Source organism: Sus scrofa, unplaced genomic scaffold (genome assembly GCF_000003025.6).
Source record: "Sus scrofa isolate TJ Tabasco breed Duroc unplaced genomic scaffold, Sscrofa11.1 Contig1995, whole genome shotgun sequence".
Classification (NCBI taxonomy): domain Eukaryota; kingdom Metazoa; phylum Chordata; class Mammalia; order Artiodactyla; family Suidae; genus Sus; species Sus scrofa.
The window spans coordinates 133,702-155,888 of record NW_018084998.1 but is presented as its reverse complement, the minus strand read 5'-3'; the positions used below and the strand labels follow the sequence as shown (position 1 = coordinate 155,888).

General features: G+C 39.7%; 1 pseudogene; it reads right to left on the bottom strand.

Annotated features, from left to right (window-relative positions):
* Positions 1 to 226: 226 nt before the first annotated feature.
* The window catches only part of LOC100621623, a 46,321-nt pseudogene continuing 24,360 nt past the window's right edge, over positions 227 to 22,187 (bottom strand).

Genomic DNA, 22,187 nt, shown 5'->3' with positions numbered 1-22,187 from the left:
AAAAAATGAATAATAAATGGCCCTTCATCATAGGAGAGCACTATTTTGTAGCATGTGCCAGTTTACATAGCGTAATTATGCCCATTGTGCCTGATTTCATTCCACCAGCTTTGTGTCACTGACATCAGAGCTGAAAAGAGATGTTAGCAATCAGCTTGCAGCCAGTGCAAGCCAATTTCAGCACATTCTACTGAGAAGAATAAGTCCACAAGGAGCAGAACATGATGCTAAATTGGTGTGTTATCAATAACCTAGTATGAAAAATATATAAGCAAAAGCTGACACATCTAAAAGGAGAAAAGGGCAAAACCACAATCATTATTATGTGACATATATTGCATAGTGTTTTCCACATATTTTAAAAGAGATGATGGAGTAGAAAAATAAATAATGTTTAGCAATGAAGTAACAAACTGAACCTTATTGATATATTAACACCATGTATGATGACTGAATGCATATACATTTGAAGTTACAGAGTTGCCAACCACATGATAATTTTAAAAGATTATCTCACTATGCACATGACTACCATGTGAGGATTTAGTGATTGTCACTTCAAGAAGTTAGCCCTATTGACAAATATCTCAAAGGCCTGTTTTATGTCTCTGTTCCTGAGGCTGTAGATGAAGGGGTTCAGCATGGGAGTAACTACTGCATAAACAAAGGAAGCAATTACGTCTTTGTCATTAGATTCCCATGATGAGGAAAAAAAATAAACACTAGCAATTGTTCCATAGTATATAGATACCACAAAGAGGTGGGAGCCACAGGTGGAAAAAACTTTAAAGAGACTCTTGGTAAAAGAGACACTCATAACTGCAGTCCCTATATGAACATAAGAGCCCAAGATACTACTCAAAGGCAGGATGAAAATTGTTCCTCCCACAATAAAGATGACTAGCTCATTGATGGAGGTGTCTGAACAGCTCAACTTCAGGAGGGAAGTGAGGTCACAGAAGAAGTGTGGGATGGTATTGGCAGCACAGAAGGACAGTTGGGCCAACAGGAGGGTGTGCAACAGAGCAAGGATAGAACAGAGAACCCAGGACGCAGCTACTAAGGAGACACACAGTTCCTGCCTCATGACAGTGGTGTAATGGAGAGGCTGACAAATGGCCACATATCTGTCATAGGCCATCACTGCAAGAAGGAAATTGTCAAGACAACCAAAAAGTAAGAAAAAATACATCTGGGAAATGCACCCTGCATAGGGGATGGATTGATCATGAGTGCGCATGTACATCAGCATCTTAGGGACAGTGACTGATGAAAAGGAGACATCTGTGAGGGCCAAGTGGCTGAGGAAGAAGTACATGGGGGTGTGGAGGCGAGGGTCCAGCCTGATGAGAAGGATGATGAGCAGGTTCCCCAGCACCGTGGTCAGGTACATGCCCAGGAACAGGGCAAAGAACATGCCCTGATGCTCTGGCTGGATGGGGAGCCCCAGGAGGAGGAACTCAGACATGCTGCTCTGGTTCTCCCTCCTCATGCTGTTTTTCCCTCACCTGGGAATTGGGGAAAGTGGGAAATGTCAAAGAACATGCCATAGGATTATACTCATTTCCATTGTACTATGAAAGCTCTTAATTTTTGCTACATTTCCTTTTGTCTTAATTGTTGCTGAATGAATCAGCCTTTCCAATTCTGACTCCAATAATACTTCAAAACCTCACATTAACCAAGGCTTTTTGCCAAAGAAACAAATGGACATTTATTATTCATTCAATAAATTGTTATTGAACAAGTGCTTTGTCCCCTATTGAGTAGATAGGAGTCAACGAGGACTGAGAAGTCTCTGTGTTCATCTTTACATCTTTACATCAAGCTACGCTCAAATCTCTGTTATTTGCTAAGATGAAAATCAGAAATGGGCACCAGGTAAGAGGCACCTCTTAAAAAGGAAATGAAACTCCTTACATTCAAAGAGAATTACTAAAGCTATGCCATGGGCTTTTGGTATAGTTCATTGCACCCTATCTGTTTTGAGTCACTTAAAATCCCTGGTTATCAAAACTGTCCAATCCAGGCTTCCAAGCCACTGTCAATAGTCCCAGGCACTGTTACAGTGTTTTACACACACTTCCAAACTGAGTCTGCACAGTAGCCTTAATAAATATTCTTACACACATTTTAACCAGAAGAAAACACAGGTATACATTGTTTAAATGTGCAAAGATACACACAATTAAGTGCAACAGATGGAATCACAACAGGACTGTCTGACCAAGATCCATGCTCTTAAGCACTCAGCATGGAAATTAGATGGTCAGTAGTCAAAATATAAAGAGAAGCTCTATTATGTCAGCTACTTTCTCCAATATCTTCCTAACTCCCTCTAAGAAAAATTTATGACCCATATTTACATATCGCACTAAGGACTTTTACACACTTTAACATCTCAAAACAATAATATTATTTTAGGACTTCTTGGTACACAAGGTAAATCTTTTTTGTGTGTCTTTTGTCTTTTCATGGCCACCTGTGGCATATGGAAATTCCCAGGCTAGGGCTCCAATCCAAGCTGTAGCTGCTGGCCTATGCCACAGCTGCAGCAATGTGGGATCTGAGCCAGGTATGCAACCTACACCACAGTTCATGGCAACACTGTATCCTTTACACACTGAGCAAGGCCAGGGATTGAACCTGAGTCCTCATGGATACTGGTCAGGTTCACTAAACACTGAGCCACTATCAGAACTCCACAAGCGGCAAATCTTCATTTTATAAATGTGGAAAGTGTAGCTAAGAGAAAAATTACTTACCTCAGGTGACTTGGCTTTTTGATGGTGGATTCCAAGTTAATATTTCTTTGGATATTAGGTTAGAGGTAGGGTTACCAACCACATAGCCCTGAGGAAGGACTCAAGATGGGCACTCTCACTCAGGTATGACGGGGAATTGCATGTCTCCCTCAGAGACTAAAATGGAAGAACAAAGCTGACTTAATATTGGACCTATTTCTTTTACTTTAACTTTGTATTCTATTGTTTTTGCTATGAGTGAAGAATGTTGACTTTTGCCTGAAATAGACAGAAGAGCCCATTCAAAAGACTCTGATCTTTGAAGGTGTTAATTTTCCCATTCACATGGAGATTAAAAAGTTGCAGAACAGAGAATAAAGTTGTCTAGTTGGAGTTTTTCTTGCAAGAGCACTGTGACCTGTCCTATGTGGACAGCTGCAACAACAAAAGAGTCCAACACCAAGAAGTTTGCAGAAACCAAATATACACTTACCTCCTTTAATATAAGAGAAGCGTGAATGCTATCTCAGGGAAGATGGTTCTTTGGGACACCATCTTCTCCATCTGCTGGCTTTCCAAATACATTCACTATTCCTTGCCCTCAACAAACTGTCTCTCGACTTACTGGCCTGTCATGAAGCAAGCAATACAAGTTTGGACAGAGTAACAGGACCAGGATCTTGCTTGGGTCACAGGTTATTTCAGTTCATGGCCACCAAGGAGGACAATAAAGACCATTTATAGTGGCAGGGCCACTCACTCACTCAACATGCGGCAGTGTCTTGGTCCTCACAGAGAAACTGGAAGAGAACAAGATGAGCTGAACCAATCAGTAATCTTGATTCAGGTAGGACCTTGTGAAGGACGCAGCTTGGCCATGAGCCATGGAAAGAAGGTCAGACTGTTAACTTGAAGATTGAGAAGGAGCCTTTGAATGGACCTGTTTTCCCAGACTTCTGCCAGTCCTGCCCCAGAAAACAGTGAAAGAAGAAACTTCATGACACAAACATGGAGTTTGGAGCAAGATAATAAAAATACCTTCTTTTTTACTCAGCACCAATTATGTGTCAGGCTTCATGCTGAATAATTCATATGTTTTCCTCACTTAATCCTCAAAATAACACTGTGGTGTAGGAAGAGTTACTTCTGCACCTGTGAAGATTCTTGACCCTCATCCAATTGAAGTCACTTCCTAAGATCACCTAAACATTTGAGGGCCAGACTGAGGAGTGGACCCCAGTCTGACACAGAGCTCATATCTATTAGTATGTGGCACATACCCAGGGGTGGAAATGCACGTGAACTTGCTCACCAATGCAGTGATCAGCCACTGTTGAAAGACAGTTAAAGGAATATCTGGGGTCATACCTATGAACCAGAAGCCCCTAAAACATACAATAATGTGCACACTTAAATTACTGATTTGTAATTTCCCACCATCTTTATCTATTGGACAGCAACCATGGCTGCTACATAGTCACTAGCATATACATTCATTGAAGGATGAAATGTTCCAGGCTCCACTGACCTACACCCAACACAGGTGAAGGTGATCAGTGAGTGAGACATTCAGACCCCACTCATAAGAACCTACACTATAAATACTCCCTATAAAGAAAACAGAGTACACACACACACACACACACACACACACATACACACACACACCCAATAGAGATGAAAGTCATGAAAAAACATACATATATCCACATTATAGGAGGAAAGAAACACAGGCCCATGTGGAATGACAAGCTGAACTCGAGGCACAGAAACACATCTTGCCCACCTAGAACTCTCAGCTTGCTCAGATCTAGACCACTCCTTAAGTGAGTTCAGGCACCTTCTGATGCAAGAAGTTTCTGAGTATTGACTGTATATTGAGAACAGGAACAAAACAGAAAGCCTCTCTGAGCTCATGACCTCTTGAGGTTCTGTGTCTGTTCTTGAGCTCCAGAGCAGCAGTCAGGAGGACATCATTTTACAAGCCTTAGAAATGATTCATAAAAAGTCCCTAATCTCCCTGTTAAGGAAAGAATAACTGTAGACTAATTGCCTCCAAATCCTTTTGGAACTTGGGCAGGAGCCTCTGCAGGGACTGGAGGGACTTAGCTGCTAGAGCTACCTCAGGGGATGTCCCAGATCTCAGGGACACCCTGGATCCTCTCTGTCTGCTTATAGTCCCAACAGGGAAGTAGGAAGAGTTTAGTCATCTTCTAACACTGATGTTGCCAATACCACACCATGGTCCAGGAACAGAAAGTCTGGTTCTTCAAGCCCCCACACTGCTTATAGTTGCTGCCACAAGAACACAAATATAGCTTTCACTTCACATCCTGCAGGAACCTTCTCTCACCTAGGAGAGACTTCAGTACATGGAGGGAACCTTTTCCAGGGATGTGTAAAGGAAGTAGATTGAGTCCTTGGGCTCAGTACTCAGAAGAACTGGGTCTTGGTTATGCTCCTCATTAACTGTTGGCCCTAAGCAAATTAAGCATCTTTTCTGTCCTGTTTCATCAGCTATAAAGTGCAGATAATAATTGCATTGTCATCACAAACTATTATTGAGATTAAATGACATGATTCATGCTAAAGCACACAGTAAATGCACATAAATAGCATCTCTTGACATGGATTATCTTTGTATCTTCCAAAAATGTATAATTACATCTAACTCATTGACACTGATATAGCACCAATAGTTCATGAATACCTGAATTAATTGGTTAATGACTTCTTTGGATCTTAACAAGAACCTATTCCCTCCACAAGAAAGAACTACATTTGTCCCCACAGAATAATGATACAATTATATGATCATTCAGTACTAAGCTATCCACTTTTGTGCTCCCTTTGGTTAATGTATGATAACTGACATCTTCATTGGCTGCATGGCTGCAAACTCCCTTCATGCAAGAGAAAGCCCTCAGGCAGAGCCAAAGTGAAGTCTGGAGCTGTCAGCTTGCTGAAAACTTTCTAATGCAGCTTCCAATAATCCAAGGGGGACAAGTAGCTTCAGGGCAGAATCAACTATAATCCACACCATGTACTGCGCACATATGCTTGTGCCCCACACTGTGCCTGGAGGATGTCAGCCATCACACACTTGACAAACAGAATTTAAAAGGGAGAGTTAGTGGAACAAACTACAATCTTTGCTGCTACAGATGATCCCAAAGCTGTAATTGAAATTCATCATTGCCTTCCTCTACCACCCAGATTGATTTCTTCTATATTGCTCCAACATGACCTCCTTTCAAGACTGCTTCCCTGATCTTCACTTCTGAAATGTCAGAATTCTTGGTTATCCTGCTGTTTACCTATCATGTGGCAGACCAACAATTGCCTGATTAAGGGTATGCTGGTCAGGAAATTTGCCCAGTCCTTCATGATAATTAGGGTCCATTACTCCAAACTTAGAGGGACACCTTTCTTTGTTTCAAGCTTTCCAGATGAAGAAACTAAAATCACCAGGAACCACCAGACTTAAGATCAGGGAAACTTGCATCTTCTCTGTGGAAGCCCACCTCCCACAATCAAAGACTAAGTCTTCTAAGCTCACATTAATGTTACAGGGATGATAAATACCCCTGTGATGAAAGATCCATAGAGATAGATAATTAACTTAAATGTAAAACAAAGAACTAGTTACCCTAAAGGAAAAATGAGATAAAAACTTAGATGACCTTCTCTTTCTGAGTTGGGCTGCCCTGGGGAGGAGCCTCTTGGGTTTTCAGTGGCCTGCTAGCTGCCCAAGACCTCAGGGGGTGCTGAGCTCTAGAAGATCAGCTACATAGGACTACCAGCTCCAGGCAGGACCTCCTGAAGCCCAGAAAAACTGCAACAAGCCTGACCAAGCCATGAAAAGATCTCAGACGGTCATTCGGAGTCGAGCTGCCTTGGGGAGGAGCCTCGGGGTTTAGTGGCCCAGCAAGCTGTGCAAGCCCTCAGGGGGTGCCCCACTCCCGAGATATACCTGCTCAGCACTGCCAGCCCCCTATAGGAGCCCCTGCAGCCCAGAAAAACAACAACAAACTTGGCCAGACTGTGAAAAGATCTGCCTACATTCTCAGGCCTCCTTCTGAGTTGGGATGCCACAGGGAAGAGACTCTTAGGTTCTCAGTGACCCAGATAGCTGCTACAGACATCAGGGGGCACTGTACTCCTGAGAAACAGCTGCCCAACACCCAACCCCTGCAAGAACCCCACAGCCTAAAAACACCAGAGCAAGCTCTGCCTGACCGAGTGAAATCTGCTACCATCATGATGTGGACTTCCCAGTCCTGTCTACACACAGGAAGTCCTCCTTCGCTTCAAATAACACTGTTAGCCCCATCAACACTCCAGAAAAGACAAATGCCTCAAAAAAACCTGACCAACAATGCCAGCCCTCAGGAAACATTCCACGGCAGTGACAAGGCAAACACTGCCCGCTCACTGAGAGTACAAATCCCTCAGGAGAAAGAAAACAACAAGCAAGATGAAGAAGCTGAGAAACCACCCCAGTCAAACCAACAGGAGAACTCACCTAAAGCACTCAACAATGAAACAGATCTCTGCAGTCTGACAGACCTGGAGTTCAAAAGAGAAATAGTGAAAATACTGAAGGAATTAAGAGAAGATATGAACAGCAATGCAGATATCCTCAGAAAGGAATTAGAAAATATAAGGAGGAGCCAAGAAATGCTAGAACATGCATTTGCAAAGATACAAACTGAACTAGGGGCAGTAAAAACCAGAATGAATAATGCAGATCAATGAATCAGTGATATGGAAGATGGAATAATGGAAATCACCCAATCAGGTCAGCAGACAGAAACCGAATCAAAAAACTGGAAAGCAATATAAGAGACCTATGGGATAACATAAAGCAGGCCAATCTACGCATAATAGGAATTCCAGAAGGAGTATAAAAAGATAAGGGAAAGGAAAATATATTTGAAGAAATTATCGCTGGAAACTTCCCAAATCTAAAGGATACTGAGTTCAAGATACAGGAAGCACAGAGGGCCCCAAACAAATTGAACCCAAATAAACCCACACCAAGACACATCAGAATAAAAATGGCAAAATTAGTGAAAAGAGGGATCCTAAAGGCAGCAAGAGAAAAGCAGAATGTTACCTACAAGGGAACCTCCATAAGATTATCAGCTGATTTCTCTACAGCAACACTACAGGCCAGGAGGGAAGGGCAAGAGATATTTGAAGTGCTAAAAGGAAAAAATATGCAACCTAGAATACTATCCAGCAAGAATAACATTTAAAATAGAAGGGGAAATACCATATGACCCCACAATCGACATCTATCCGGACAAAACTCTCCTTAAAAGAGACACATGCACCCGCATGTTCATTGCGGCACTATTCACAATAGCCAGGACATGGACACAACCCAAATGTCCATCAGCAGATGATTGGAATACTACTCAGACATAAAAATGAATGACATCATGACATTTGCAGCAACATGGATGGAACTAGAGACTCTCATCCTGAGTGAAATGAGCCAGAAAGACAATGACAAATGCCATATGATATCACTTATAACTGGAATCATATCCAGCACAAATGAACATCTCCTCAGAAAAGAAAATCATGGACTTGGAGAAGAGACTTGTGGCTGCCTGATGGGAGGGGGAGGGAGTGGGAGGGATCGGGAGCTTGGGTTATCAGACACAACTTAGAATAGATTTACAAGGAGATCCTGCTGAATAGCATTGAGAACTTTGTCTAGATACTCATGTTGCAACAGAACAAAGGGTGGGGAGAAAAATGTAAATGTAATGTATACATGTAAAGATAACTTGATCTCCTTCCTGTACAGTGGGAAAATAAAAAAATTAATTCATGAATTAATTTAAAAAAAGAAAAATTTTTCAAAAGAAAAAAGAAAACATAGATGACCTTGGATATGGCCATGGATTTTTAGATACAACACCCAAGGCACCACCATGAAAGAAATAGTTGATAAACTGGAACTGATTAACATTAAAATCCTTGCTCTGCTAAGGATAATGTCAAAAGAATGAGATGACAAGCCATGACTTATAGAAAAATTTTCAAAAGACCTATCCAATATAGGACCATGGTCCAAATATACAAAGAACTCTTAAAATGCAACAATAAGAAAACAGTCAGGGGATTAAGATGGTGGAATAGCAGGACTGGAGCTCACTTTCTCTCCTAAAACAAAAACAAAAAAAAAGTTACAATCAAATGCTGAGCAAGCTTCAACCAAATAGACTGGGAATTTGCAAAAAGATATACTCCAGAAGGCAAAGAGAAGGCCACATCAAGATGGCAACTGGGGTGATTATGTGATATAAGCAACCCCATACCTGCCAGTGGGCAACCCACAAACTGGAAAGTAGCTATATCACAGAGACTCTTCAACAGGAATGAGAGTTCTCAGCCCCATGTCAGGTCCCCACACCTTGGATCTAGAATTGGGAGAAAGAGCCCCCTGGAGCATCTGGCATTGAAGGTCAGTGGGGTTTGTATGCAGGAGCTCCACAGGACTGGGAAGAACAGAGACCCCATTCCTTAAAGGGACACACAGGATTTTGTGCACACTGGGTCCCAGGGCAAAGCAGAGCCTCCACAAGAAACTGGGTCAGAACTGACTGCACTTCTTAGAGGATATTCTGGGAAAACAAGAGGTGGCAGTGGCTCATTGTGGGGTAAGGACATTGGAGGCAAAGTTCTTGTGAATATTCATCATCATGTGTTCCTCTAGGGGTGTCCTTGGGAAAAATATGGCCCCACCCATCAGTGCTAAGAAGCCTCGGGTATCACAGCCCCACCCATCAGTAAAAAGACTGCCTAAAGACCCCCTAGGCACAAAACCACTTCTGATATCACCCAGAGGCAAAGAACCACCCACAGAGTGATAGAAATCAGCCCCACCTACCACTGGGCAATCAGCAGTCCCTCCCATCAGGAAGACTACAGCAAGCCCCTTTACCAACTTCCACCATAAGGGGGGCAGCTACCAGAAGTAAGATAGGCTACAACTCTATTGTCTACAAAATTGTCACCACACCAAAAACCTATAAAAATGAAAAGGCAGAGAACTATACCTCAGATAAGGGAGAAAGAAAAAACTCCAGAAAAACAGCTAAGTGATCTGGAGATTATCAACTTCCATGAAAGAGACTTTAAGCAGATGATGCTGAAGATGATGCAAGACATTGGAAATAAACTGGAGGCAAAGATGGATAACATACTGAAAACATTGAGCAAAGAATTACAAGATATAAAACTAAGCAAGCACAGATTAAAAATAAAATAACTGAAAAAAAGTTCATTAGAGGCAACCAAAATCAGAATACAGGAGGCAGAAGAACAAGTGAGGTGGAGGACTAGTGGAAATCACTGATGCAGAATAGAAAAGAGAAGACAATTTTGAAAACAAATGAAGAGAGTCTCAGAGAACTCTAGGACAATGTTAAATGCAACAACATCCATATTATAGGGGTGTCAGAAGGAGAAGAGAGAGAGAAAGGGACAGAAAAAATCTTTGAAGGGATAATAGCTGAAAATTTCCCTAACATGAGAAAGGAACCACTCACTCAAATCCAAGAAGTGTGAGTACCATATAAAATAAACCCAAGGAGGAACACTCCAAGACACATATAATCAACTGACCAAAATTAAAGACAAAGAGAAAATATTGAAGGCAGCTAGGGAGAAACAAACAAAAAAATACAAGGAACCCAAATAAGTTTATCATCAGATTTTTCAGCAGAAACCCTGCAGGTCAGAAGGGAGTGGCATGATATAAATAACATGATGAAAGGAAAAGACCTCCAACCAAGACTACATTACCCAGCAAGGCTCTCATTCAGATTTGAAGGAGAAATCAAAAGCTTTCCAGATAAGCAAAAGCTAAGAGAATTCAGCAACTCTAAACCAGCTTTACAACAAATACTACAGGAACATCTCTAGGCAGAAAAGAAAAGACAGCGACAGGAAACGAAAATACCACAAACGACAAGGTTCACCACTAAAGGCATATGTACAGTAAAGGTAGGAATTCATCCAGCACAAATATGCCACAAAAATCAGAAATCATGAGAAGAGGTGGGTACAAATGCAGGACACTGGAGATGCACTTCCAATTAAGAGAACAACAACTTAATCATATATACATATAGACCCTTATATCAAAACTTCAGGGTAGCTCCAAATGAAAAATCCACAATTGATACACACACAAATGAGCAAAATTAACTCAAATACAACACTAAAGATAGTCATGAAAACACAAGAGGAGAGAACAAGAGAAGGGAAGAAAAAAAGAGCAACAAAAACAAATCTGAAACAATTAATAAAATGGCAATAAGAACATACATATGAACAATTACTATAAATGTAAATGAATTAAATGTTACAACTAAAAGAAATAAACTGGCTGAATAGACACAAAAACAAGATCCATATATATGCTTTCTTCAAGAGACACACTTCACTTCTAGCGAAACATACAAATTGAAAGTGAGAGGATGGAAGAAAATATTCCATGCAAACAGGAATCAAAAAAAGCTGGAGTAACAATACTCATATCAGACAAAATAGACCTTAAAATTAAGAATATTTTAAGGGACAAAGAAGGACATTACATGATGATCAAAGGATCAATCCAAGAAGAAGATATAACAATTGTAAATATATATTCACCCCACATAGGTTCACCACAATACATAAAGCAACTGCTAACAACTTTAAAAGGAGAAACTGACAATAATACAATAATACTGGGGGACTTTAACATCCCAATTACAGCAATGAACAGGTCATACACACAAAAAATCAGCAAGGAAACACAGGCCCTGAATGAAGCATTATACCAGATGGACTTAATAGATATTTATAGCACATTCCATCCAAAAGCAACAGAATACACATCCTTCTCAAGTGCACATGGAACATTCTCTAGGACTGATCATATCCTGGGCCACAAATCAAGCCTTGGTAAGTTTAAGAAAATTGAAGTCATATTAAGCATCTTTTCTGAACACAATTGTATAATACTGGAACTCAACAACAATAAAAGTGCAAAAAACACAAACACAGGGATACCAAACAACATGCTACTAAACAACCAATGGCTCACTGAAGAAGTCAAAGAGGAAATTTAAAAATACCTAACAGCAAATGATAACAAAGATACGACACTCCAAAATCTATGGCATGCAGCAAATCCATTCTAAGAGGAAAGTTTAGAGAAATACAAGCCCACCTCAGGAAATAAGAAAAACCTCAAATAAACAAGCTAACTTTACATCTAAAACAGCTAGAAAGAGAAGAACAGACAAGAGCTAAAGTTAGTAGAAGGAAAGAAATCATAAAGATCAGAGCAGAAATCAATGAAATAGAAACAATGAAAACCATACAAAAGATCAATGAAACGAAAAGCTGGTTCTTTGAAAAGATCAACAAAATTGATAAACCCTTAGCCAGATTTTTCAAGAACAAAAGACAGAGGACTCAAATCAATAAAATTAGAAATGAAAAAGGAGAAGTCGCAAGAGATATCACAAAAATACAAAGAACCATTAAAAACTACTATATAAAACTATATGCCAATAAAATGGAAAACCTAGAAGAAATGGACAAATTCTTAGAAAGGTACAATCTTCCAAGACTAAACCAAGATGAAATAGAAAAGATGAATGGATCAATCACAAGAACTGACATTGAAACTGTGATTAAAAAACTTCCACCAAACAAAAGTCCAGGACCAGATGGCTTCACAGGAGATTTCTAGCAAACATTTGGAGAAGAGATAACCCCCATCCTTCTAAAACTATTGCAAAAAAACTGCAGAGGAAGGAACACTCCCAAACTCATACTATGAGGAAGGAACACATCCAAATGCATTCTATGAGGAAGGAATACTCCCAAACTCATTCTACCATCACCCTGAAACCAAAATTGGACACAAAGACATCACACAGAAAAAAAAGAAAGAAAATTGCAGGCCAATTTCACTGATGAACACAGATGCAAAAATCCTCAACAAAATACTAGCAAACTGAATCCAATAATACATTAAAAGGATTGTACATCATGATCAAGTGGGATTTATCCTGGGAATGCAAGGATTCTTCAATATCCATAAATAAATCAGTGTGATATACCACATTAAAAAACTGAAGAATAAAAACCATATGATACACACAATAGATGCAGGAAAACCCTTTGACAAAATCTAACATCAAATTTGATTTAAAAAAAAACCTTCAGAAAGTGGGCATAGAGGAAACCTACCTCAACATAATAAAGGCCTTATTTGAAAAATACAGAGCTAACCTCATTCTCCATGGTGAAAAACTGAAAAAATTCCCACTGAGATCAGGAACAAGACAAGGATGTCCACTCTAACTGATACTATTCAACATAGTTTTGGAAGTCCTAGCCATGGCAATCAGAGAAGAAAAATAAATAAAAGGATTCCAAATTGGAAAGGAAGAAGTAAAACAACCACCATTTGCAGATGACATGATACTATACCTAGAAAGTCCTACATATACTACCAGAAAACTGTTAGAGCTCATCAATGAATTTGGCAAAGTCACAGGATACAAAATTAATCCATAGAAATCGACTGCATTTCCATATACTAACAACGAAAGATCAGAAAGAGACATTAAGGGAATGAGCCCATTTACCATCACATCAAAATAAATAAAATACTTAGGAATAAACATACCTAAAGAGAAAAAAAGACCTGTACTCTGAAAACTATAAGACGCTGATGAAAGAAATCAAAGATGACACAATAGATGGAAAAACATACCATGATCTGGGACTGGAAGAATCAATATTATTAAAATGACTATACTACCCAAGGCAATCTACAGATTCAATGCAATCCCTATCAAATTACCAAGGATATTTTTCACAGAATTAGAATAAAATATTTTAAAGATTGTTTGGAATCACAAAGGAGGCAAGAATATACAATGGAGAAAAGACAGCCCCTTCAATAAGTAGTGCTGGGAAAACTGGTCACCAAATGTAAAAGAATGAAATTAGAACACTACTTAACACCATACACAAAAATAAACTCGAAATGGATTAAAGACCTAAATATAATACTGGATACTATGAAACTCTTAGAGGAAAACGTAGGCCAAACACTCTCTGACATAAACCACAGCAATATCTTCAAGATCCACCTCCTGGAGTAATGATGATAAGAATGAAAATAAACAAGTGGGACTTAGTTAAACTTAAAAGTTTCTGCACAGCAAAGAAACCCCTAAACAAAATGAAAGGATGACCCACAGAATGGGAGGAAATACTTGCAAATGAAGTGACTGACAAGGGATTAATCTCCAAAATATATAAGCAATTTCTGGAGCTCAATACCAAAAAACAAATGTCCCATCAAAAAATGGGCAGAAGAACTAAACAGACAATTCTTCAAAGAAGACATACAGATGCCAAAAAAAAAGAAAAGAAGTTCAACATCAATCATTATTAGAGAAATGCAAATCAAAACCTCTATGAGGTACCACCTTACACCAGCCAGAATGGCCATCATTAAAAATCTACAAACAATAAATGCAGGAGAGGGTATGGAGAAAAGGGAACCCTATTGCAGTGTTGGTGGGATTGTAAATTGGTGCAACCACTGTGGAAAACACTATGGAGATTCCTCAGAAAACTAAACATAGAACAATCATTTGATCCAGCAATCCCACTCCTGGGCATCTATCCAGAGAAAACCATGACACACAAAGACACATGTACTCCAATGTTCATTGCAGCACTGCATACAATAGCCAAGACATGGAAACAACCTAAATGTTCATCGACAGATGAGTGGATCAAGAAGATGTGGTACATATACACATTGGAATATAACTTCCCCATTAAAAGGAAAGAAATAATGGCATTTGCAGCAACATTGGTGGACCTAGAAATTATCATGCTAAGTGAAGTTAGCCAGATAGGGAGTCACCAACATCATATGCTATCACCTACATATGGAATCTAAAAAAGGACACAATGAATTTCTTTGCAGAACAGATATTGACTCACAGACATTGAAAAACTTATGCTATCCAAATGAGACATGTTGGGAGGTGGGGGGATGCACTGGGGGTTTGGGATGGAAATGCTAAAAAAATTGGGTTGTGATAATTGTTGTACAACTATTAATGTAATAGAATTCATTCAGTAATTTTTAAAGTTCATTAAATATATATTTATAAAATTTTTAAAAAAGAAAACAATTGGCTGAGGCATGGTGGCAGAAGAGTAAAAGGAAATGCTTACCCTCTCCCAAAAAAACACATCAAAAAACAACTCACAGAACATCAACTGAATGCTGGCAGAAGAACTTAAACCTCCAAAAAGGTCAAGAAACTCTTGACATAACTGCATAGAATAAAAGAAAAAGAGAGAGAGAGAAAAGGAATCATGACAGGACTAGCATTCCTGAGAGGGATCTGTGAAGGAGAAAGGTAACCCAAACCCTGGGAAGCCACCTAACCAACACAAAAAAATCAGTGGAATTGGAGGGACCTCCAAGAGTATGAGAAAAATGCAGTAGGCCTGAGAATGGAAAAGCAGAGTGAGAGATGCACAGATCATCTGAACCACTGGCACAGACACCACAGCCTAGGCACTGAGACTTAGGTTCTGAAAGTCATTCCCTGGTTATACGCTAGGGTTGGCAGTGTGGAGACAGCCTTAGGGAATAAGGAGTGGTGCACTGAGGGCAGAGAGAGTAGTACTCTAATGGCTGGGGAACCCAGGAGAAGGTGCGGACCTGCAGAAGAGTCAAGGTGCCACTGTTTGGGAGGGGAGAGAAGGAAGAGTAGGCTGCCAAAGGAAATTACTTTCACCCCAGTGTGTAAGTGTGTTTGCAGGCTAGCAGAGGGCAGAGCATCCCCAGTGCAGCCCCCCTCCCACAGCCAGAAGCTGCTTGCCATCTGCCATGGACAAGACCTCCCCACCTGCAGGAAGCTGCCTGCTGGCCTGCTATGGACTGGGCAGCTCAGGCACAGCCCCCCAGTGGCCAGAAGCTGCTTACTAGCCTGCAGTGGACCTGGCCTCTCTAGCAGTGGGAAGCTACTTGTTAGCCATGGAGGACTGGACCTGCAGGTGGTGGGAGCAAATCACCACAGTTATCTCTGACTCTAGAGGTGGGCATGGCCCATCACCGCTGGGGATATCTGAACAAAAATCACTTGCAGCCCCAACCACTTCAGAGGGCATCACAGAGAAGGAAACTATGGCAGAATACCATCTGATGTTGCTCTTGCTCCCCTGGGAGCACACCTGCCCTGCAGCTGCCACTGCCAAACATTCTGGGCAGTGCCCATATGCTTGATCACTGTCCATTCCCAGGAACCTGCAACCAAGAGCACCTCATGCAGCACATTCTGTGGAGGATAAGCAGGATGAGGTGCTTCTTGTATGACTTACAGGTGGTGGGAAACTGCTGCTGTTATCTCTGGCTCCAGAGGTGGCAGGGGCCCAACACAACTAGGGGTCAATAAAGAGACACCATTTGTATCCCCAATCACATCAAGACATCACAGAGGAAGGCATTGTGACCAAATCAAATGTTGGTGCTCTCACACCCTTGGGAACACATCTTCCCTGCTGCTGCCACTGCTGAATGTTCAGGGCATTACCCATATGCCAGATCTCTGTCACTTCCCAGGACCCTGCAACAAGGAGCAGCCTGTGCAGCACCCCGATGTGGGTTAAGTAAGACAGATTGCTTCATGCATGGTTGACAGGTGGTGGAAGCAAACCACAGTAGTAATCACTGATGCTAGAGATAGTCATGGCACACTGCCACTCGGGATCCCTGAACAGGCACCACCTGTGATTCCAATCACCTCAGAGGAGGTCACTGCAATCAAACACAAGCTGTTGTTACTCTCACTGCCCTGGAAACTCACACACCCTGCTGCTGCTACTGCATAATTCTCTGGCCACCTTTCAGATCCTTCTAGAACTCAATACCACTTCCCAAGGACCTGTGAATAGGAGTAACCTGTGCCACCTTCCTGCAGGTCTTTGCTTCTGCTGAGAGCCCAAACACCAGGCACTAACTGCTGGCCCTACCCATTGCCTCCTTCTCTCTGAAAACACATCGAGCATCCTGGGGATAACAGCTTGCTCACACCAAAGAAAGAGACCACAAAGATTCAAACTCCCACACCAAAAATAAATAGTAACCACCCCCAAAAAACACAAAGGGGTATTCTTGCATAGAAATAGACTTAAAGACTACATTTTGGCTTCCCCAAATTCACAGAAAAAGAAAATTATGAGCAAGATGAAGAAGCTCAGAAACCATTCCCAGGTAAAGCAACAGGAGAATTCACCTAAAGCAGTCAACAATAAAACAGATCTCTGCAGTCTGACAGATACTGAGATCAAAAGGGAAAGAGTGAAAATATTGAAGGAATTAAGAGAGGATATGGATAGGAATGCAGATTCCCTCAGAAAGGAACTTGAAAATATAAGGAGGAGGCAAGAAAAACTAAAATACATTTGTAAGAACACAAACTGAGCTAAAGGCAATAAAGACCAGAATGAATAATGCAGAGGAAAGAATTAGTGATGTGGAAGATAGAATAATGGCAATCACCCAATCAAGACAGCAGTCAGAAACCCAAATGAAAAAACATGAAAGCAATCAATATAAGAGACCTATGGGATAACATAGAGTGGGCCAATCTACACACAATAGTAATTCCAGAAGGAGAAGAGAAAGAAAAGGGGATTGAAAATATATTTGAAGAAATTATGGCTGAAAACTTTCCAAATCTAAAGGATACCATTATCAAGATATGCCAGAGGCCAGCTCAGGCGGTCAGGGAGTGTACACTTTCCCGAAGATGGACGGACATCGGCTTTTGTATTAGAGATAGCCTCTTTGTCCCTTCTTTCAGGGCGTTGGACTGCTCAAATTTTATTGGCATAAGTGGTTGATTATATAAACAGTTTTTCACTACAAATTACATCATAGTGTTAAAAGTACATTGGTTAACTTTTACATGGTACAGCAGCTATACATCACGTTCTAACATCTTTGTTTAACTAAATTTAGTGAGGACAATTTAAGGGCAATTAGGTACAATACATCACGTGGAAAGGAGGAGACTCAGTACAAATCATCCCATGGCCAGCAAGTCTCCACAAGTTGAAGGGGTCACAGACACAAGAATTGGGCATTCACAAATCTTGTTTTTAGACTGGTGATTATCTTTAAAGCGTTATGCAGGGAGACAGTGTAAGAAAACATAAACCAACTTAACTAGCTATCAGTTAAAAGCTTCAACAACTCATAGCTAGTTGTCTTTTGATCAAGAATAATATATGTCTAACTTCTATGACCTCATTAAAATCCTAACTCTAAAGTTTACTGTAACTATTAGTAGATAAACACTATATATTAATTAAGTTGGATATGAATAAGGAAAAGTCCTTCAGGATGAAATTCTTATTATATCATTGTTCCAATTTTGTTAAATCACAAATCACCACGGGAAAATAAAAATGGAAAATAATAATAATAAGTAAATAATCAGGAAAGACTGAGGAAAACTGAATAACAAATAAAACAACAGGAAAGATTAGGTCACCTGAGAAACATCCATGTTCTCCAGCACAAACATGGAAATTGCTTTCCCAGGAAAGCCCCAATTCTTCCCCATCAACATCAAAATGAGAGCTGTGTAACCTGAGGCCTGCCCTTGGCTTGTACCCTGCAGGCAGGTTTTTTATCCTGACCAGAAGCCCACCTTCAGCTTGTACCATTCAGGTGAGTTTTATCCTGTCCAGAGGCCCACCTTTGGCATATACTGTTCAGGTGAGCTCCCTTCCTTGGTTTAGGAACTTGCCTTCAGGTTTTTCTGCCATCAGGCAAGGCCATTTTTTGAGTCCCTGCATCTCCTTGGCTCCCTGCACTGTTCACTGGGTGCCCTAAGCATGGGCTGATGGCCTGAGAGGTCCTATTTCCTCAGGTCTGGTAATAGTACTCTGCTTATGAGGTTATTGGGAGGGCTAAATGGGATATTGTATGTTAAAGCAGTAAACACAGCCAGTTTACTGAAAACCAGGTTGTCTAGTGGATGAATATCCTGATTAATTTGCCAAATGAAATATTCACTTTTATCATTGTTCTTATACCTTCACTCTTTCACACACCAACACAAGTCTTCATTTAATTTTAAAATACGAAGGTAACTAACAAAAAGCAGACTGTGGATGGGAGATAGGAACACAAGATTTTTATTTTCATTTTTTTTTGTAGACAAATATCCAGGGCAGGTTTATTTATAGTTACCCTAAACTGGAAACAATCCAAATGTCCCTCAACAAGGAAGTCAATAAATTATGGTATATCCACACCACACACACACACACACACACACACACACACACAATTACTGATACACACAAGCTATATAGATGTTTGTTTTATTTTCATTGGCGAATAGTTGACTTACAAAGCTGTGTTAGTTTCAGGTTATACATATATCCTTTCCTTTTCTACTCTTTTCCCACAGAAGTTATTGCATAGTATTGAGTGGATTACTGTGTGCTATACAGTAGGACCTTGTTATCTATCTCTTTTATACATAGTAGTGGTATGTGTCCATCTCAACTCCCCAATGTATCTCCCCATCAAGTATCTCCTTTAACAACCATAAATCTGGTTTCAAAGTCTTTGAGTCTGCTTCTGTTTTGTAAGATCTTCTGTATCATTTTTGGTGGGAATGTAAGCTGATGCAACTACTATGAAGAACAGGTATGAAAATTCCTTAAAAATATGTATATAGAACTGCCCGCATCATCCAGAAATCTCACTCATGGGCATATATCCATAGAAAACCATAATTTGTAGCACTGGGAACTATGTTGAGTCACTTATGATGGAGCATGATGATGTGAGAAAATAGAATGTGTACATGTATGTGTAACTGGGTCACCATGCTGTACAGTAGAAAAAAATTGTATTGGGGAAATAACCAAAAAAAAAATCTGAAAAAAAAGAAAAGATACAGGCACCCCAAAGTCACCACAGAACAATTTACAATAGCTAAGACATGGAAGCAACCTAAATGTTCATCAACAGAGGACTGAATAAAGAAAATATGGTACATACTTACAATGGACTATTACTCAGCCATTAAAAATAATGAAATAATGCCAATTGCAGCAACATGGAAGGACTTAGAAATTATCTAGCTAAGTGAAGCAAGTCAGGCAGAGAAAAACAAATATCATATAAGATCACTAAGATGTGGAATTATTTTCATTTTTCACTTTTGAGAGTGGTTCTTCATTCTTTGTAAATAAGACTGATGGAAGGATATGCCATCATAAAACCCAGCTCACTAATAGCAATGAGAATAACAGTCAAAGTAGCAACCTTGAAACATAAGGAGCCAAATGGATTCAATTTTTATAGTAATTGAGGTAACAGTCAGGGTTCTATGGAGAACAGAACCAAAGGGAGATATATATATATGTATACACACACACACATTCATCCTATCATATACATTCATACATGTCTGTACATACCCATACATTCATATATATATTTTGAAACGATGCAGACAATCTGGATGTCACAGAGAATGTAACATTGTTCTGCTATATCAATGATACCATGGTAATTGGACCAGAAAACTAAGAAATTGCTAGCAAGTTGGAGACTTGGCAAGACATCTTCTCCTGAATTTGGGAGATAAATGCTACAAAAATGCAAGGAAGCCTTTAAATCAGTATCATTTTTAGTTTCAGTGATGTAGAAGAGGAATCAGAAATCAATGGCTTGCCATTTTTCATTTTCCAATGAATTTTAGAATCAACTTGTCTATGTTCACCTAATACACACAGAAAATGAAAGAGAGAAGAGGGGAAGAGGGACACAGGGGAAGAGAGAGAGAAAGAATTTTAACTGGTATTACGATGAATTTACAGAATAATTTGGGTAAATTGACTGTTTTCCAATATTAAATCTTTCAATCCATGAACATGGTATATTCTTCCCCTTTTGTGGAACTTGAACATTTTTCTCAGTATAATTTTGTAGTTTTTACTATAAAACTCCTACAGAAATTTTGTGAGATTTATTTCTAGGTCCTTGATAACCTTTGATACAAGTATAAGTTGCTCCTTAAAATTCCATTTCAAGGATACAAGATTAAATTACAGAAATCGGTCAAATTTCAGTATACTAACAATGAAATATTAGACAAGGAATAAAAAAATACCTTTTAAAATTGCACCCCAAAAAATTAAAAACTGGAGAAATAAACCTTGAGAAGGAGGTGAAAGACTTATATTCTGAGAACTATAAAACACTAAATAAGGAAATTAAAGAGGATTCAAAGAAATGGAAAGATATTCCATGTTTCTGGATTGGAAAAATTGTGAAAATGGCCATACTACCCAAAGCAATCTACAGATTCAATGCAATCCCTATCCAATTACCCAGGACATTTTTCACAGAACTAGAACAAACAATACAAACATTTATATGGAACAACAAAAGACCCAGAATCGCCAAAGCAGTCCTGAGAAACAAAAAACAAGCAGGAGGCATCATCAAAACAGTGTGTTACTGGTATCAAAACAGACATACAGACCAATGGAACAGAAGAGAGAACCTGGAAATAACCCTGACACCTATGGTCAATTAATCTTTGACAAGGGAGACAAGAACATAAAATGGGAAAAAGAAAGTCTATTCAACAAGCATTGCTGGGAAACCTGGACAGCTGCATGCAAAGCAATGAAACTAGAACACAACCTCACACCATGCACAAAAATAAACACAAAATGGCTGAAAGACTTACATAGAGGTCAGGACACCATCAAACTCCTAGAAGAAAACATAGGCAAAAACTCTCTGACATCAACATCATGAATATTTTCTCAAGTCAGTCTCCCAAAGAAATAGAAATTAGAGCAAAAATAAACCCATGGGACCTCATCAAACTGAAAAGCTTTTGCACAGCAAAGGAAACCCAAAAGAAAACAAAAAGACAACTTACAGAATGGGAGAAATCAGTTTAAAAGGATGAAAATGACAAGGGCTTAATCTCTAGAATATATAAATAACTTATACAACCCAACAGCAAAAAAGCCAATCAAGCAATGGAAAAATGGGCAAAAGACCTGAATAGACATTTCTCCAAAGAAGATATACAGATGGCAACAAACACTTGAAAACATGCTCAACATCACTCATTATAAGAGAAATGCAAATCAAAACTACCATGAAATATCACCTCACATCAGTCAGAATGGCCATCATTCATAAGCCCACAAATAACAAGTGCTGGAGGGGTGTGGAGAAAAGGGAATCCTCCTGCACTGTTGGTGGGAATGGAAACTGGTACAGCCACTATGGAGAACAGTTTGGAGATACCTTAGAAATCTATACATAGAACT